Here is a 16,529-nt window from a genome sequence, read left to right on the forward strand (position 1 = left end):
CTCGAAGTTTGGTGTTGGGAGGCCACAACTAAACTCTAAGTTTGGTGTTGAGGAGCCCCCACATTCAAACTCTAAGTTTGGTGTTGGGAGGCCCTCATCATGCTCTGAACATCTATGAAGCTCCATGAGAGCTCACTGTCAAGCTATTGACATTAAAGAAGCGCTTATTGGGAGGCAACCCAATTTTTATTTATCTATATTTCTATTATTCTTTTATGTTTTATTAGGTTTATGATCATGGGGAGTTACAAAACAATTACAAAAATTAAAAACAGAATCAAAAATAGGAGAAGAAAAAACATACCCTGGAGGAAGAGCTGTCTGGCGTTTAAATACCAGAAACAAGCATCTGTCTGGCATTTAACGCCAGAAACAAGCACCAAGCTGACGTTTAACGCCAAAAACAAGCATCAGTCTGGCGTTAAACGCCAGGATTGCATAGAAAAGGCATTTTACACGCCTAAAAGGTGCAGGGATGAGAAATCCTTGACACCTCAGGATCTGTGGACCCTATAGGATCACCTTAGCATTTGTGGACCCCACAAGATCCCCACCTACCCCACTTCTCTCTTCTTCACATAATCCAATAACACTATACCCTTCACCAATCACCTCAATCTCTCTTCCCCATTACCCCTTCACCAATCACCTCAATCTATTTTCCCCCATAAACCCCACCTACCTTCAAATTCAAAATCTCTTTCCCACCCAAACCCACCCTAAATGACCGAATCATAAACCCCTCTCCCTCCACTATATAAACCCCTCCATCCTTCTTCATTTTCACACAACACTACCCTCTCTTCTCCCCCTTGGCCGAAACCCACACCTCTCTCCCTCTCCTCCATATCTTCTTTTTCTTCTTCTATTCTTTCTTCTTTTACTCGAGGGCAAGCAATATTCTGAGTTTGGTATGGTAAAATCATAGCTTTTTTTTCATAACCATTTATGGCACCTAAGGCCAGAGAAACCTCTAGAAAGAGAAAAGGGAAGACAAAAGCTTCCACCTCTGAGTAATGGGAGATGGAGAGATTCATTTCAAAGGTCCATCAAGACCACTTCTATGAAGTTGTGGCCAAGAAGAAGGTGATCCCTGAGGTCCCTTTCATGCTCAAGAAAAATGAGTTTCTGGAGATCCGACACGAGATCCAAAGAAGAGGTTGGGAAGTTCTTACCAACCCTATTCAACAAGTTAGAATCTTAATGGTTTAAGAGTTCTATGCAAATGCATGGATCACTAGGAACCATGATCAAAGCATGAACCCAAACCCAAAGAATTGGCTTACAATGGTTCGAGGGAAATACTTAGATTTCAGTTTGGAGAACGTAAGGTTGGTGTTCAACTTGCCTATGATGCAAGAAGACGCATGCCCCTACACTAGAAGGGTCAACTTTGATCAAAGATTAGATCAAGTCCTCGTGGACATATGTGTGGAAGGAGCTCAATGGAAAAGAGAATCAAAAGACAAGCTGGTTCAATTGAGAAGACTTGACCTTAAGCCTGTGGATAGATGATGGTTGGAGTTCATCCAACGCTCCATCATCCCCACTAGCAACCGATCCAAAGTAACTGTAGATCGGGCTATCATGATCCATAGCATCATGATTGGAGAGGAAGTAGAAGTTTATGAAGTCATCCCTCTAGAACTCTACAAAGTAGCCGAAAAGCCCTCCACCTTGGCAAGGCTAGCTTTTCCTCATCTCATTTGCCATCTATGCATCTTAGCTAGAGTTGTCATAGAAAGAGACATCCTCATTGAAGAGGATAAGCCCATCACTAAGAAGAGGATGGAGCAAACAAGAGAGCCCATTCATGGATCTCAAGAGACACATGAGGAAGCTCATCATCAAGAAATCACTGAGATGCCTCAAGGGATGCATTTTCCTCCAAACAACTATTGGGAACAACTCAACACTTCTCTAGAAGGATTGAGCCATGACATGAACCAATTAAGGGTGGAACACCAAGAGCACTCCATCATTCTCAATGAGATTAGAGAAGATCAAAGAGCTATGAGGGAGGAGCAACAAAGGCAAGGAAGAGATATAGAGGAGCTCAAGAACACCATTGGTCCTTCAAGAAGAAGGTGCCATCATCACTAAGGTGGACTCATTCCTTAACTTCCTTGTTCTTATCTCTCTATTTCTCGGTTTTTGAGCTTCATGTTTGTCTATGTTTGTGTCTTTACTACATGATCATTAGTGTTTAGTAACTATGTCTTAAGGCTATGAATAAATCCATGAATCCTTCACCTTTCCTAAATGAAAAATGTTTTTAATACAAAAGAACAAGAAGTACATGAGTTTTGAATTCATCCTTGAAATTAGTTTAATTATATTGATGTAGTGACAAAACTTTTTATTTTCTGAATGAATGCTTGAACAGTGCATACTTTTTATCTTGTTTTTTATGAATGTTAAAATTGTTGGCTCTTGAAAGAATGATGAACAAAGAGAAATGTTATTGATAATCTGAAAAATCAAAAAATTGATTCTTGAAGCAAGAAAAAGCAATGAAAAAGAAGAAGCTTGCGAAAAATAAATGGCGAAAAAAAAGAGAAAAAAAAGTAACCAGAAAAAGCCAATAGCCCTTAAAACCAAAAAGCAATAGTAAAAAGGATCCAAGGCTTTGAGCATCAATGGATAGGAGGGCCCAAGAAAATAAAATCCAGGCCTAAGCGGCTAAATCAAGCTGTCCCTAACCATGTGCTTGTGGCATGCAGGTCCAAGTGAAAAGCTTGAGACTGAGTGGTTAAAGTCGTGATTCAAAGCAAAAAGAGTGTGCTTAAGAACTCTGGACACCTCTAACTGGGGACTTTAGCAAAGCTAAGTCACAATCTGAAAAGGTTCACCCAATCATGTGTCTATGGCATTTATGTATCCGGTGGTAATACTGGAAAACAAAGTACTTAGGGCCACGGCCAAGACTCATAAAAGTAGCTGTGTTCAAGAATCAATATACTTAACTAGGAGAATTAATAACACAATCTGAACTCTGAGTTCCTATGGATGCCAATCATTCTAAACTTCAAAGGATAAAGTGAGATGCCAAAACTGTTCAGAAGCAAAAAGCTACAAGTCCCGCTCATCTAATTAGAACTAATATTCATTGATATTTTGGGATTTATAGTATATTCTCTTCTTTTTATCCTATTTGATTTTCAGTTGCTTGGGGATAAGCAACAGTTTAAGTTTGGTGTTGTGATGAGCGGAAAATTTATACGGTTTTTGGCATTGATTTTAGGTAGTTTTTAGTAGAATCTAGCTACTTTTAGGGATGTTTTTATTAGTTTTTATGCAAAATTCACATTTCAGAAATTTATTATGAGTTTGTATGTTTTTCTATGATTTCAGGTATTTTCTGGCTAAAATTGATGGACCTGAGCAAAAATCTGATAGGAGGCTGACAAAGGACTGCTGATGCTGTTGGATTCTGACCTCCCTGCACTCAAAGTGGATTTTCTGGAGCTACAGAACTCCAAATGGCGCGCTCTCAATTGATTTGGAAAGTCGACATCCAGCGCTTTCCAGAAATATATAATAGTCCATACTTTATTTGGATTTAGACGATGCAAACTGGCGTTCAATGCCAGTTCCATGCTGCATTCTGGAGTAAAACGCCAAAAACACGTCATAAACCGGAGTTAAACACCAAAAACACGTTACAACTTGGCGTTTAACCCCAAGAGAAGCCTCTGCATGTGTAAAGCTCAAGCTCAGCCTAAGCACACACCAAAGTGGGCCCCGAATGAGGATTTCTGCACTTAGACTTATTTTTGTAAACCCTAGTAACTAGTTTAGTATAAGTAGAACTTTTTACTATTGTACTAGGGGTCTTTTTCCCTAATTTTGAATACACACATCATTTGGGGAGGCTGGCCATTCGGCCATGCCTAGACCTTTATCACTTATGTATTTTCAACGGTGGAGTTTCTACACACCATAGATTAAGGTGTGGAGTTCTGCTGTTCCTCGAGTATTAATGCAATTACTATTATTCTTCTATTCAGTTCAACTTATTATTATTCTAAGATATTCGTTGCACTTCAACATGATGAATGTGATGATCCGTGACACTCATCATCATTCTCACCTATGAATGCGTTCCTGACAACCACTTCCGTTCTACCTTAGATCAAGAGCGTATCTCTTAGCCTACATTCCGAAAGATCAGAGTCTTTGTCATATAAGCTAGAATTATTGGCGGCCATTACTAAGATCCGAAAAGTATAAACCTTGTCTATGGTATTCCGAGTAGGATCTGAGATGGGATGACTATGACGAGCTTCAAACTCGCGAGTGTTGGGCGTAGTGACAGACGCAAAAGAATCACTGGATTCTATTTCGACATGATCGAGAACTAACAGATGATTAGCCATGCTGTGACAGAGCATTTGGACCATTTTCACTGAGAGGACGGGAGGTAGCCATTGACGCCGGTGAAACTCGAACATACAGCTTGCCATGGAAAGGAGTAAGAATGATTGGATGAAAGCAGTAGAAAAGTAGAGATTCAGAAGGAACATAGTATCTTCATGCGCTTATCTGAAATTCCCACCAATGAAATACATAAGTATCTCTATCTTTATTTTATACTTTATTTATCTTTATATTCGAAAATCATTATAACCATTAGAATCCGCCTGACTGAGATTTACAAGATGACCAAAGCTTGCTTCATACCAACAATCTCCGTGGGATTGACCCTTACTCACGTAAGGTTTATTACTTGGATGACCCAGTGCACTTGCTAGTTAGTTGTGCGACGTTGTGAAAAAGAGTGATATTACAATTGTGCGTACCAAGTTGTTGTCGCCATTGAGATCACAATTTCGTGCACCATCGTCCACGCGTTCGCGTCGCTGCTCTTTCTTCAAAACTCTGTTTTGTGCGTTCCTTCCATTTTTTCCTTTCTGTCCTCTAAGTCATTCCTGCCCTATGAAACCTGAAAATACTTAACACACAAATCACGACATCGAATGGTAATAAAGGATAATTAAATTTAATATTTTTAAAGCATAGGAAACATGTTTTCTCATATATCATAAGTTGGTAAAGATTTGATAAAAATACTTAATTTAAGCACAAGATAACTCATAAAATAGGGGTTTATCAACTTCCCCACACTTAAACAATAGCATGTACTCATGCTAAATCCAAGAAAAAAGAGTAAAGGTAAAATGGTGGAGTCTTATGTAATGCATCTATTCTAAATACAAGCTACCTACATGAATCATGCAATTTTAGTTATTATCCACCTATATATATAGAGCTTACATGTGGTTAATTTGCTTCATATCTTCCAGGAGTCATATGTGTACAATTAAGGCCAAACCATATTAAAACATGTTCACAATTGAGTTGGGTTTAAAAATAATTCATAATCTTGCAAGACAATTAACAATTTAAATATGGATATATGGGAATGAACTGTTGAACCCTCACTGAATTTTGTGTTTACTCTCTAATCACTCAGTGTTTGGGGTTAATCACTTTCTTCTTTTCTAGTCATGCTTTCTAAAACCTTGTTCTTCATCTAACCAATCAACAAATATTGAATATAGACATACAAATATCATGAGGTCTTTTCCCAGGTTGTAATGGGACTAAGGTAAGGGTAAGGGTGTATATATAAGGCTAAGTGAGCTAACAAAGTGAATTCTTGATTAATCTAAGATCTCACCTAACATATGCACACTTTATATAATTTCAAAGTTCTTTACCTAGCTACCCAAATTTTTCCACTTTTGTATTGCATGCTCATGCACCAAATTTATTTTTGAATTTTGTCCCATGTGCATTGGTTCTTTTTACTTTGCATTGGGGTAATTTTTGTATTCCTTTATTTAATTACTTAATATTTTTTTTTAAATGCACATGGTAATTTAATTAATTTGATTTCAAATGAGCATGCTTCCTGTTCATACCCTGGGTCGAGCTGTCCGACCCGGGATGTTCGACAGACAAAGCGACCGACCTCTTCAGGTCAGGGCAACCCGACCTCTTTCTAAAGAGCTCGGCCAAGTCACCAGGAAAGCCCAAAGAAGGGCCCAAATAGAGGAACATGCCCCAAATCCTAAGGCAGCCGAAGCCTACAGAGAGAAGGGCGGTTCCCTTGAAGATAAAGATGACCTCACTTGAAGATAAGATAAAGATAAGATAAGATAACTAACTTATCTTATCTAAGAAGGTCACCCTACGCCATTATAAATACACTGGAGCACCCAGGTATAACTCATACTCTGATTCTACTCAATACCTACTTAATACCCTTGCTAACTTAAGCATCGGAGTCCCTTGCAGGTACCCCCACCCTTTGGGGACGAAGGATCAGTACCATCATCAAGTCGGACACAACAGCCCCGACCAGCACAGAAGATCTCATCCGAGATTGACCTATAGCTTCAGGTAACCCTCGGAACATTGGCGCCGTTGCCGGGGAACCTGGAAGTCATCCCAACACCATGGCGGACGACCATGATGACAACCACGACTCAAATCTAGAGGATAGAACACCGCACAAAAATGCAGACACTAGACCAAAAGATACTCCCCAAATCAACAATAAGAACTCCCCAAACAAGGGAGCCCTGGAGATATTTCAAGATCGGTTAAAACAACTTGAGGAAGACGCTCTACGTCAATGAGAGGCCGAGAAGGATCTACAAAGAGAAATAAGGTGAGGCCGGGAACTGGAAGCCAAACTCCTAAAACTTGAAGCCGATGTCAAGACGAAAGCCACCCGATCCATTACCGAAGATAACGCACGAAAGGAGCAAGACCCATTCACCAAAGAAATCATGAAGACAAAAATCCCAAAGGAATTTAAACTCCCAGACATGTCCTTATACGACGGCACTACAGATCCCAGCCATTATCTTAGCAACTTCAGAAGCAGAATGTACATCACCGATGCCTCAGATGCAGTTCGTTGCAAAGCCTTTCCAACTACTTTAACAAAAACAACAATTAGATGGTTCGACAATCTCCCTCCTAGGTCCATCTTAAGTTTCGACGACATGGCTAAAAAATTCCTGGCTAGATTCTCCATCCAAAAGGACAAAGTTAAACATGAAGGAGAAGAATTCCACACAATCGTGCTCGGTGGAGTTCGGAGGCGGGAGGAGCTCTGCCCACAACCTGAAGGAGAAATAGAGAAAATCCAGATCGGAAACACCCCGGACCAAACAACCAACATCGGCACACTCCTAAAAGGGAGTCTACCCAGGATCTCGGCCAATACAACAAAGGCGTAGAAAGCTAGGACCAGAACGCTCTCAAGCAGTGGAAGAACAGGTACGAGCTCTACTGGAGGCAGGCTTCATAAGAGAAGTCAAATACCCGCTATGGCTTGCTAATGTCGTTTTAGTAAAAAAGTCAAATGGAAAGTGGAGAATGTGCACCGACTATACCGATCTCAACAAAGCTTGCCCGAAAGATCCTTATCTGCTCCCAAACATCGATGCACTGGTAGATGCCTCCTCCGGATACAAATACCTCTCCTTTATGGACCAAATCCCGATGTACCACCCGACCAAGAAAAAACCTCTTTCTTAACCCCAAAGGCAAATTACTGCTACATTGTTATGCCCTTCGGTCTCAAAAACGCGGGAGCCACTTACCAAAGATTAATGAACAAAGTTTTTTCGGATCACATCGGAAAGATCATGGAGGTCTATGTACACGACATGCTAGTGAAGACGCAAAATGAAGAGATGTTATTATCCGACCTGACACAAGTATTCAACACCATAAGACGACACGACATGCGACTCAAAATGTACCTTCGTAGTAGAAGCTGGTAAATTCTTGGGTTTTATGATCACACCGTGAGAAATCGAGGCAAACCAGAACAAGTGCAGGGCCGTACTCGACATGAAAAGCCCGACTTGTATCAAAGAGGTACAACAACTCAACGGGCGGTTGGCAGCATTGTCCAGATTCCTGGCGGGATCCGCAATAAGATCTCTCCCCTTCTACGCCACTCTAAGGAAGGGAAAGGAGTTTGAATGGATAGTTGAATGCGAGCAAGCCTTCCAAGACTTCAAAAAATTTCTGGGATAGCCACCAATATTAAGTCAGCTATGGGAAGGAGAACCACTCATCTTGTACCTCACAGTGGGAAATCGGGCAATAGCCTCAGCACTGGTCTAAGAAGAAAACAGTGGGCAATAACCCATATACTTTATCAGCAAAAGCATTACAAGGGTCCAAGCAGAACTACCAGAAAATAGAAAAGTTTGCTTACGCTCTCATAATAACATCTCGACAACTTTGCCCATATTTCCAGTCTCACACCATTAAAATTCGGACCAACCAGACCATAAAAAGAATCTTACAGAAAACAGACTTGGCAGGCAGAATCTTGCAATGGGCAGTCGAGTTGTCCGAATTTGACCTTCAATACGAAGCTCGGACGGCCATCAAATCTCAATATCTAGCCAACTTTATTGCAAAATTTACGGACATACCGGAAATCCCCACAGAATGAAATCTATACGTGGACGGCTCCTCAAATAAAACGGGAAGTGGCGCAGGCGTAATAATCGAAAGTGACCAGGGGACCCAGTTCGAATATCCCTCAAATTTGGGTTCCCTGCCTCAAACAATCAAGCGGAATATGAGGCACTACTAGCTGGTTTGAAGCTGGCTAGGGAGGTTGGAGCTCAAAAACTTATCATCTTCAGCGACTCACAGGTAGTCACTTCACAAATAACAGGCAGCTACCAAGCCAAAGATCCCACTATGAAAAAGTACCTGGACAAAACCAGGGAATAGCTCGGACAACTCAGAGAGTATGAGATTCGACACATACCCCGAGAACATAATGCCCTGGCCGATGCACTCTCAAAACTAGCCAGCACCAAACCAGGAGGCAACAATAGAAGCCTTATCCAAGAAACTCTACAGAAGCCATCAATCTCAGAAGAAGAAAATGTCCTAGCCATAACAGGTCGCGATCAAGGATGGATGACCCCCATAATTAATTACCTCACAACAGAGGCCCTCCCTACAGATGAGAAAGAGGCAAAGAGGTTAAAACGAGAAGCACAATACTATACCATCATAAATAATACTTTATACAAAAGAGGGATTTCAACACCATTGCTAAAATGCGTGCCGACTTCCAACACTAAGGATATCTTAGAAGAAGTACACAGTGGCATTTGTTGCAATCACCTCAAAGCGCAAGCACTCGCTAAAAAAGTACTACGAGCAGGATTCTATTGGCCAACCCTACAAAAAGAAGCCACAGAATTCGTAAGGACATGTTCGCCATGTCAAAAGCATGCCAACTTCCACACCGCTCCGCCAAAAGAACTCATTAGTGTAACCTCACCTTGGCCATTCGCAAAATGGGGACTCGATCTCCTCGGACCTTTTTCTCAAGGATCAGGACAAGTCAAATTCCTCATAGTAGGAATAGACTACTTCACAAAATGGATCGAGGCAGAACCCGTAGCCAATGCCACAGCTCAAAGAAGTCGGAAATTCCTGTATAGAAACATCGTCACAAGGTTCGGAGTTCCATACTCTATCACTACAGACAATGGTACCTAGTTCACAGACGCAGGCTTCAGAAAACTAGCGGCCGACCTGAATATAAAACAACAATTCACCTCTGTTGAGCCCCCCCAAGCCAATGGGCAAGCCGAAGCTGCTAACAAAGTTATATTAGCAGGGATAAAACGGAGATTACAAGATGCAAAAGGAGCCTGGGCTGAGGAGCTCCCACAAGTGCTCTGGGCGTACCGAACGACTCCACATTCCACGACAAATGAGTCACCCTTCCGATTAGCTTACAAAATAGAGGCAATGATTCCAGTGGAGGTCGAAGAAGGATCACCCAGAGTAATCCATTATAGTGAAAAATTCAATTCCCAACTTCAAAAGAAGGAGCTCGACTTCCAGAAATCCGAGAGAAAGCTCAGATAAGGGAAGAGGCGCTGAAAAGACGAATGGCCTCCAGATACAACCGAAAAGTAAAACAGCGGGCCTTTGTTGAAAACGACCTTATCCTAATCCGAAACAATATAGGAACAACTCGACCTGGAGAAGGAAAGCTGGCAGCAAACTGGAAAGGACCCTTCCGAGTCATAGAAGTATTGGGATGGGGCTACTACAAACTTTTCGAACTCGACGGGCAAAAGCTTCCTAGATCATGGCACGCCTGCAACCTAAGAAGGTACTATAGCTAGGGGTGATAAAAGATCTTGGACAATGCGCACTCTTTTTCCTGAAAAAGGTTTTTTAACGAGGCGCCCAGCCAAGACCTACAAATCACCCGACTTAGGAAATTAGTTCCTCATGTATATTTGCATTTTCCTTTAATAAAATTTGTTCAGATTCTCTACAAACACTCAAGTCGTATTATTCTGAAAACATTCATCGCCCGATTGTAAAGCTACAGATCGACAAAAAGTGAAAAATGAATTCACTGCGTGATCATGGTGCACGAAATTGCAATAACACTTTTTGCAATCCGCACAACTACCAGCAAGTGCACTGGGTCGTCCAAGTAGTACCTTACGTGAGTAAGGGTCGAATCCCATGGAGATTGTTGGTTTGAAGCAAGCTATGTTTATCTTATTATTCTTAGTCAAGATGCCAACAACAATGTTTTTCAAGTTCAGTGAAGAAAGGGGAAAGGGCATAAAATAAATACTTGTTATGCAGTAATGGAGAATATGTTGGAGTTTTGGAGATGCTTTGTCTTGATTTATTCATGTAATGTAATATTCCATCCTTGGAAAAGTGCAAAGTTCCCTCCATGGCAAGCTGTATGTAGGGTGTCACCGTTGTCAATGGCTACTTCCCATCCTCTCAGTTAAAATGGTCCAAATGCTCTGTCACAGCACGACTAATCATCTGTCGGTCCTCAATCAGGTTGGAATAGAATCCAATGATTCTTTTGCGTCTGTCACTAACGCCCAGCCTTCCGGAGTTTGAAGCTCGTCACAGTCATTCAATCACGGAATCCTACTCAGAATACCACGGACAAGGTTTAGACTTTCCGAATTCTCATGAATGCCACCATCAATCTAGCTTATACCACGAAGATTCTGATTAAAGAATCTAAGAGAAGCTCATTCAATCTGATGTAGAACGGAGGTGGTTGTCAGACACACGTTCATGGATTGAGGAAAGTGATGAGTGTCACGGATCATCACCTTCTTCATAATTAAGCGCGAATGAACATCTTAGATAGGAACACACACGTTTGAATGGAGAAATAGAAACAATTGCATTAATTCATCGAGACGCTGCAGAGCTCCTCACCCCCAACAATGGAGTTTAGAGACTCATGCCGTCAAAGTGTATAAAATTCAGATCTGAAAATGTCATGAGGTCCCAAGTACTTCTCTAAAAGTTGTTTAAATAGTAAACTAGTAGCCTAGGTTTACAGAATATGAGTAAACTAAGATAATTGGTGTAGAAATCCACTTCTGGGGCCCACTTGGTGTGTGCTGGGGCTGAGACTAAAGCTATCCACGTGCTAAGGCTTTTCTTGGAGTTGAACTCCAAGTTATAACATATTTTGGGCGTTCAACTCCGGATCATGACGTGTTTCTGGCGTTTAACTCCAGACAGCAGCATGTACTTGGCGTTCAACGCCAAGTTACAGCATCTATCTTCGTGCAAATTATGGACTATTATATATTGCTGGAAAGCCCTGGATGTCTACTTTCCAACGCCGTTGAGAGAACGTCAATTGGACTCCTGTAGCTCCAAAAAATCCATTCCGAGTGCAGGGAGGTCAGGATCCAACAGCATCAGCAGTCCTTTTTCAGCCTAACTCAGATTTTTGCTCAGCTCCCACAATTTCAGCCAGAAAATACCTGAAATCATAGAAAAACACACAAACTCATAGTAAAGTCCAGAAATATGATTTTTGCCTAAAAACTAATAATATTCTACTAAAAACTAATTAAAACATTGTGAATTTAGCATAAAAACTAATGAAAACATCCCTTAAAGTAACTAGATCATACTAAAAACTACCTAAAAACAATGTCAAAAAGCATATACATTATCCGCTCATCACAACACCAAACTTAAACTGTTGCTTGTCCCCAAACAACTAGATGAATAAAATAGGATAAAAAGAATTTAAGGAGTAATAAAATCTCCGAGTTTTAAGTGAAGCTCAGATTCTAATTTAGATGAGCGGGGCTAGTAGCTTTTTGCTTCCAAACAGTTTTGGCATCTCACTTTATCCTTTGAAATTCAGAATGATTGGCATCCGTAGGAACTCAGGATTCCGATAGTATTATTTATTTTCCTAGTGTAGTATGTTGATTCTTGAACACAGTTACTTTATGAGTCTTGGCCGTGGCCCTAAGCACTTTGTTTTCCAGTATTACCACCGGATACATAAATGCCACAGACACATGACTGGGTGAACCTTTTCAGATTGTGACTCAGCTTTGCTAGAGTCCCCAGTTAGAGGTGTCCAGAGCTCTTAAGCACACTCTTTTTGCTTTTGGATCATGACTTTAACCACTCAGTCTCAAGCTTTTCACTTGGACCTGCATGTCACAAGCACATGGTTAGGGACAGCTTGATTTAGCCGCTTAGGCCTGGAATTACTTCCTTGGGCCCTCCTATCCACTGATGCTCAAAGCCTTGGATCCTTTTCACCCTTGCCTTTTGGTTTTAAGGGCTATTGGCTTTTTCTTTTTCTTGATCCAATGATTTCTTGCAAAAGTTTTTTTTCACTGCTTTTTCTTGCTTCAAGAATCAAATTCATGATTTTTTCAGATCATCAATAATATTTCTCTTTTTCATCATTCTTTCAAGAGCCAACAGTTTTAACATGCATAAACAACAAGATAAAAAATATGCACTGTTCAAGCATTCATTCAGAAGACAAAAAGTATTGCCACCACATATAAATAATTAGAATTTTTCTTATTAAGAACTCCACATATAAATAATTAGAATTTTTCTTGTTAAGAACTCGAAAAAAAATTGCCTCTTTATTCTAAAAATCTACTATCTTATTCATGTTTGATGATGATTAAAAAAATAAATTATAACTTAATTGAAATTAAAATCAAAGTAGGGATACTAATTACTACTACTAATATATAACTTCTAAGGTAAATTCCTAATAAGAACAGTTATCACAGAGTTAAGGCAAAAATTAGAACTTAACAACCTGTATTTTGGGAAGTGGATGTTCCTCTAGTCTGTGGGGTGCTTGGTCCTCCAAGGAATAGCTTCTGACGCTTTAGTTCCTTCAATTCACATCCTTGCTCTTCCTGTTCCCTTAGGTGCCATGATCTTGATGAGTTTTAGCTAAGTGATCATGACAAATCACACCAAACTTAGAGGTTTGCTTGTCCTCAAGCAAAAGAAAGGAAAGGAGAGGAATAGAGGGAGAGGCAAATTCGAAATCCAAAAGATATGATAAGTTGAAAAAGATTTGAAAAAGATTTGGATTAGAAAAAGAATTGTGTTTACGAATTAAGATACATTTGATATTTTTGAAAAAGGGATTTTAGAAATTAGGGTTTTTAGAAATTAGGATTAAAATTTTTGGAATTGAAGGATGATATTTTGAAACATGTTTATGCAAGAAATCATGAATTGAAACATAAAAATTAGAAAATTTGTGATGAAAGATGAATTTTACCTCCTCCCCACCATCCTGGCGTTAAACGCCCAATTGTTACTTCTCCTGGGCGTTCAACGCCCAGCTGTTGCTTTTTTCTGGCGTTGAACGCTAGGAAGTCCTTTGTCACTGGGCGTTTTTCTGAACGCCCAGGACGCTGTCAATCTGGCGTTAAACGCCCAGAAGGTGCTTCTTTCTGCCCCAGCTCAAAGACTCTGGATGACAATTTCTTATCATGCCATCTTTTCGCTTTCTCTTTGTATATTTTTGCATTCTCGAAAGCATTGAGTCTAAATTCCTCTAGCTCATTTAACTGGAGCAATCGTTTTTCTCTAGCTAACTTGGCATCAAGGTTCAGGAATCTAGTTGCCCAGTAGGCCTTGTGTTCCAGTTCCACTGGCAAGTGACATGCCTTTCCATACACAAGCTGGTATGGAGAGGTCCCTATAGGGGTCTTGAATGCTGTTCTGTATGCCCACAGAGCAACATCCAAGCTTCTTGCCCAATCCCTTCTATGGTCAATTACAGTCCGTTCCAGGATTCTTTTGAGTTCTCTATTTGAGATTTCAGCTTGCCCATTAGTCTGTGGATGGTATGGAGTGGCTACCCTGTGGCTTACTCCATAACGAACCAAAGCAGAGTAAAGCTGTTTATTGCAGAAATGAGTGCCCCCATCACTGATTAATACTCTAGGGGTACCAAATCTGCTGAAGATGTGTTTTTGGAGGAATTTTAACACGGTTTTAGTGTCATTAGTAGGTGTTGCAATAGCCTCCACCCATTTGGATACATAATCCACTGCCACCAAAATATAAGTGTTTGAGTATGATGGTGGGAAAGGTCCCAAAAAGTCAATACCCCATACATCAAACAACTCAATCTCCAAGATCCCTTGTTGAGGCATGGCATAACTGTGAGGCAGATTGCCAGATCTTTGGCAACTGTCACAATTAAGTACAAAAACTCGGGAGTCTTTATAGAGAGTAGGCCAGTAGAAACCACTTTGGAGGACTCTTGTGGCTGTTCGCTCACTTCCAAAATGTCCTCCATACTGGGATCCATGGCAATGCCATAGAATCTTCTGCGCTTCTTCTTTAGGCACACATCTACGGATTACTCCGTCTGCACTTAGGCACATATCTACGGATTACTCCGTCTGCACATCTCTTGAAGAGATATGGTTCATCCCAGAGATAGTACTTTGCATCTGTGATCAATTTCTTTGATTGCAGCCTACTGTACTCTTTGGGTATGAATCTCACTGCCTTGTAGTTTGCAATATCTGCAAACCATGGCACTTCCTGGATGGCAAAGAGCTGCTCATCCGGAAAGGTTTCAGAGATCTCAGTGAGAGGGAGGGACGCCCCTTCTACTGGTTCTATTTGGGACAGGTGATATGCTACTTGATTCTCTGTCCCTTTTCTGTCTCTTATTTCTATATCAAACTCTTGCAGAAGCAACACCCATCTGATGAGTCTGGGTTTTGAATCCTGCTTTGTGAGTAGATATTTAAGAGCAGCATGATCAGTGTACACAATCACTTTTGATCCTACCAAATAGGATCTGAACTTGTCAATGGCGTAAACCACTGATGAGCGGATAATTTATACGCCTTTTGGCATTGTTTTTAGGTAGTTTTTAGTAAGTTCAAGCTACTTTTAGGGATGTTTTCATTAGTTTTTATGTTAAATTTACATTTCTAGACTTTACTATGAGTTTGTGTGTTTTTCTGTGATTTCAGGTAATTTCTAGCTGAAATTGAGGGATTTGAGCAAAACTCTGATGCTGTCTGGAGTTAAACGCCAAGTATATGATGCTGTCTGGAGTTAAACGCCAGAAACATGTCATGATCCGGAGTTGAACTCCCAAAACACGTTATAACTTGGAGTTCAACTCCAAGAAAAGCCTCAGCTCGTGGATAGATCAAGCTCAACCCAAGCATACACCAAGTGGGCCCCGGAAGTGGATTTATGCATCAATTACTTACTCATGTAAACCCTAGTAGCTAGTCTAGTATAAATAGGATAAGTTACTGTGACACTCATCATCATTCTCACCTATGAACGCGCGTGACTGACAACCACTTCCGTTCTATTCTAGGCCGGGCGCATATCTCTTAGATTTCCCAATAGAATCTTCGTGGTATAAGCTAGATAGATGGCGGCATTCATGAGGATCCGGAAAGTCTAAACCCTGTCTATGGTATTCCGAGTAGGATTCTGGGATTGAATGACTGTGACGAGCTTCAAACTCCTGAAGGCTGGGCGTGATGACAAGCGCAAAAGAATCAAGGGATTCTATTCCAACCTGATTGAGAACCGACAGATGATTAGCCGTGCTGTGACAGAGCATAGGAACGTTTTCATTGAGAGGATGGGATGTAGCCATTGACAACGGTGATGCCCTACATACAGCTTGCCATGGAAAGGAGTAGGAAGGATTGGAGGAATGTAATAAGAAAATAGAGATACGAGAGGAGCACAGCATCTTCACACACTTATCTGAAATTCCCACTATTGTTTTACATAAGTATTTCAATCCCTTTTTATTTTCTATTTATTATTAATTTTCGAACTCATCATAAACAAATTTAATCTGCCTAACTGAAATTTACAAGGTGACCATAGCTTGCTTCATACCAACAATCTCTGTGGGATCGACCCTTACTCACGTAAGGTATTACTTGGATGACCTAGTACACTTACTGGTTAAGTTGAACGGAGTTGTGGAAAGAAAAAGCTTCTCTAACAGTACCTAGAATTCATGTATCAAAATTTCGTCCACCAAGTTTTTGGCGCCGTTGCCGGGGATTGTTCGAGTATGGACAACTGACGGTTCATCTTGTTGCTCAGATTAGGTAATTTTCTTTTCAAAAATCTTTTTCAAAATTTTTCTTTTCTTTTTCGTTTTT

This window comes from Arachis duranensis, chromosome 4 (genome assembly GCF_000817695.3).
Source record: "Arachis duranensis cultivar V14167 chromosome 4, aradu.V14167.gnm2.J7QH, whole genome shotgun sequence".
Lineage (NCBI taxonomy): Eukaryota > Viridiplantae > Streptophyta > Magnoliopsida > Fabales > Fabaceae > Arachis > Arachis duranensis.